The 4,542-nt window shown below is 43.6% G+C and overlaps 1 protein-coding gene across 1 annotated transcript in view; it reads left to right on the forward strand.

Moving 5' to 3' along the window:
• TMOD3 (tropomodulin 3 (ubiquitous)) overlaps positions 1-4,542 on the forward strand; it is an 88,525-nt gene continuing 83,983 nt past the window's right edge. The window contains exon 1 of the mRNA XM_011928627.1: positions 1-208. The gene's annotated coding sequence lies outside the window, so the exon portion shown is untranslated. The remainder of the gene's footprint in view (positions 209-4,542) is intronic.

Genomic DNA, 4,542 nt, shown 5'->3' on the forward strand with positions numbered 1-4,542 from the left:
GGGAGTGCGCACGCGCGTCGGAGGCGGAGGAGGAACCCGCCGCACCGACAGGGCGGTCGAGTGAGCGAGCTGCTGGCGGGTGGGTCAGGCAACTCCTTGGGAGGCGTCGCGGGCGGACGGGCGGGTGCTGGGAACCGAGCCTAGGCTTGCGGCCGGCAGTTTCCGTGGATCTGTGAAGAAGTCGGCGGCCCCTGCGGACGCCAGTCAGGTAAGCCCAGCCCGGTGCTTTCCAGGAAGTCCGTCTGCGGGCGCGGGCTGGGAGTCGCACCGGCCATGGTGGCTGAGGAGGGAGAGGTTGCTGCCCGCCGGCCGCCCAACTCCCGGCTCCTTCCCGACGGGTCCGTCTAGGGGAGCGGGGGCACACGGGGGCTGCTTTTCCGCGAACGGCCCGGGCCAGGGACGTGGGGCGCGCTGGGCGTCGCCCGCCAGTCGAGGCGCGCGAACCCGGCGTTCCCGGTGAATCACCCGCGGCCCGGGCGCCCGGGTTCAGGACCGGCCCCCTCCCCTCCTGCGGAGCCGCGGCCGAGCTGGCTCCCTGCACCCCACCCAGCATCGCCGGGACACGATAGCACCAAGCCTCCTTCAAAGGCTTCGGCTTTTTAGAAGTTGGGGCGGCGGAGTAGGGGGGCCAAAACTTAGGGCACACCCTTTTTGTGACTGAAATGTGGCTGCCCTTGCATTCTCCGATTTGATCTGTCTGCTCTTAGAATTAAGTTCCTAGCTCCCAGGCAGCACAGCTGGATCCGGCTGGGAAGTTTGTGTGTTTGTTTTGAGGACGTGACGGGGTCGTTGTATTTTTGCCTGCAGCGGGTGGTGTGTTTCCTCCGCAAGCCTGCATTCTGATTGCAAACAGAAATGGGAAACAGCCACAATTTCTTTCTTTCTTTTTAATGTTTAGTTAAGAATCGCATTTCCAACTTGCCCTTGGCCTCTGTTAAAACCAAAAGTCATCTGGCAATGAACACTGCAGTAAAACTTACCCCAGGAGGCCATACTTCAACAGGAAATAAGCCTGTGGAGATTTAAGTTAGTTATGTGCAGTCTTCCTTGGTTTGTAACATTTTCATGCAGCTCATGTGTCCTTTTCTGAGAAACCTTCAGATTAATTTTTTTGGCAGACTAAATTGATTAATTGGCCCGTCAAAAATATATTAGGCTTGGAAACATAGCTTTGCCAAGGCTCATTTACTCTTGCTAGTTTCTTCTTCCTAGGCACCTTTTCACCTGTAAGAGTCAGCAGTTATAATATTACAGTCCCCTTTCTTACACATTCCTACGAAAGGAACAAAACTAATTAAAATGTCCAAATATATTTTAGCTCTTCGAGCTTTCTTTGCTTTTGCAACTTTCAAAAATTCTAGTTTGCTAATCTTTAAAATTAGGTTGTTGGACCAGATGACCCCCAAGATTATTCTGCCCCTAAATATCTCTGGTTTTTAAAAGTTTATTTATTTTACTCATTCAGGAAACACTGGCCATATGAATTCCAAGCCCTGTGCTAGCCATGAGAAAGAGCAAACATGAGTTCTTGAGAATGCTGTAGACCTACTGCTCAATTTTATTTAATCATGTATTTTTTATGACTAATTCCTAAATTTTGTGGTGTATCCAATATGCTAACCTACACTGTAATTAATAACTTCATCTGAAGTTAAATACGGACAGGTCAAATCCCATTCAAAGATTTTTCGTTCGTAATTACTGGCCCATTGAAACAAAACAGGTTTGGTATGACAGAAGGCCCTGAATGGTGGAGGGCAGCCTTTTCAAACTTTAACATGCGTAATTCACTCAGGATATTGTAAGCTTAAAGTAGAGCCCAAAGTCTGTATGTCTGATAGGTGATGCTGTCAGAGACCACACTTTGAATGTCAAATGTGGGGAGGTAATTTTAGAGATATTTTGAGGTGTTTTTAATGGCAATTTAAATACTGATACTGATAACTGATATTAGATACATACTTGATGGCTTTTTCAACTCTCGGTTTTTAAAAATACTGTAATCCTATTAACTCTAACAAGAACAATTGTCTTCATAAGTTTTTCTCTTTCTTTCCTTTTCCTTTCTCTTTGCTAGTTTGTCTTTTTTCTCTTTGCTTTTTTTTTTCTCTCCTCCTCTTCCTTCCTTGTTTTCACTCACATTAATTTGGCAATTCATGAATTCAAGTATGTGTCTTGCCCCATTCTGTACAAAGTAGTGTTTTAGGCTCTTGGTGAATATGTGTAAGACATGAGGCCAGGGCTGGGCTTGGTGGCTCACACCTGTAATCCTAGCACTTTGGGAGGCCAAGGTGGGAAGATTGCTTAAACCCAGGTGTTTGAAACCAGTCTGGGCAACATAGCAAGACCCTGTCTCTACAAAATAAAATAAATTAGCTGGGTGTAGTGGTGATGCCTGTAGTCCCGGCTACTCAGGAGACTGAGGCAGGAGGGTTGCTTGAGCCCAGGAGTTTGAGATTACAGTGAGAGACAATGATTGTGCCACTGTACTCCAGCCTGCGTGACAGAGTAAGACCGTGTCTCTCTAAAAAAAGAAAAAAAAAATATATATATATATATATAGATATGAATGTCATGGTTCCTGTCTAGGACCTTATTCTCTTTGGGATTAGGCAGATGTACTTATGTATAGTCCACAGAACTTGTAAGAGCCACCTCTAGGGAATAAAAAGGTAGTAGGTATTTAGGAGAGATCTTTTCCAGTTGTAGGAGTGGGGAACAAATAAAGTTAATATTTTTTTCCATTCAGTGGTCATCTCTCCCTAGGCTATACTGTCTATACTATTTGAGTGTATGTGACATATATCTACATATAGTGCAATTCTGTAAATTTATTTTATTTGGAACCTGAGATGAGCCAGAAACATGAACATAATTAGAACCAGATGTGGTGGCACACTTCTGTAGTACCAGCCAATTGGGAGGTTGAGGCAGGAGTATCACTAGAGTCCAAGAGTTCCAGGACAGCCTGGGCAACATAGCAAGACCCTGTCTCAAAAACTAAAACAAAAGAGAAAATCAATTAGATCTGAGCAATATCATAGGGAGGTTGAGAGGCTATGGGGATAAAAATATACCTGGATAGAGGGAGAAAGATAAAGAGGAGGATCCAGTAAACAGTAGAGGGAAAAAAGACTTTTAGTAAGATTTTCTGGTGTCAGTCTGATGTATACTGATATTTAGGCTGTGTTACAGCTGGCAAACTATTCTTCATGCTTTTCGGTTGCTCTTAAATTTAATATGTGTGAACGCTCTCGATTATAATAGATACGGAGGGCATTATTCTCTAGGCTGTATGGCTAAAGTGCTATCATCCCTTGGTCATTGATAGTCCTTGCTGACATTTGATTTACATGCAGTTTTATGTCAGATCCTTTAAAATCACAAATATATGGAGAGAAAAATGGTATAGACAATAGAAGATTCTACTGGGCCTATAACTGGTCCATTAAGTTCTTGTTTAAATTGTAAACAATCAAATTTAATCTGGTGTTTATAAAAAGTTATATATGTGAACGTACATTCTTGTATCTATGTGTCTAATCCATTAGCTTATTTACAATGATGAAAGAATAGAAGTGTGAATAAATCAGAATGGCACATGATTGAAAATGCTGTGTAACTGAAAATGCATTTGTGTAGTCTTGAGGAGTTTCATTTGAAACAAAATTGTTAGTGTGTATCTTGAGGCAGAATGCTACTTTGTATTTTTATTGATGTGTAATTGACATTCAATAGAATGCACATGATATCTAGTTCAAGGAGTTCTGACAATTTTCTACACTGTAACTTCTACCAAAATAAGATAGAAAACTTTTTTTTTGAGACAGAGTCTTTCTTTGTAGCCCAGGCTGGAGTGCAGTGGCCTGATCTCGGCTCACTGCAAGCTCCGCCTCCCAGGTACACGCCATTCTCCTGCCTCAGCCTTCCGAGTAGCTGGGACTACAGGCACACGCCACCACACCTGGCTAATTTTTTTGTATTTTTAGTAGAGACAGGGTTTCACTCTGTTAGCCAGGATGGTCTCGATCTCCTGACCTCGTGATCCACCTGCCTCGGCCTCCCAAAGTGCGAGGATTACAGGCGTGAGCCACCACGCCCAGCCAGAAAACTTTTTTTTTAAGTCACCCAAGAAAGTTCCCTCACCCACCTTCCTCCAAAGGCAATAACTTCCTGACTCCATAGATTTCTGACACTACAGAGTTTTTTTGACTGGTCTTGGACTTCACATAAATGGAGTCATACAGCATGTGCCTTTTTGTGTTTGGTTTCTTTCATGTAAGAAAGATTCATCTATGTTGTTGGCAAGTATCAGTGGTTTGTCCTTTTAAGTTGTTGAATAGTATTCCATTGTATGAATATACCCCAATTTATGTTTTCTCCTTGATGGATATTTGGAATAAAGTTGTTATGAACATTCTTTTACAAGTTTCTTTTTCTTTTCTTTCTTTCTTTTTTTTTTGAGACAGAGTCTTTCTCTGTCACCCAGGCTGGAGTGCAGTGGCGCGATCTCGGCTCACTGCAAGCTCCGCCTCCCAGGTT

This window comes from Colobus angolensis, unplaced genomic scaffold, assembly GCF_000951035.1.
Source record: "Colobus angolensis palliatus isolate OR3802 unplaced genomic scaffold, Cang.pa_1.0 Scaffold78, whole genome shotgun sequence".
Lineage (NCBI taxonomy): Eukaryota > Metazoa > Chordata > Mammalia > Primates > Cercopithecidae > Colobus > Colobus angolensis.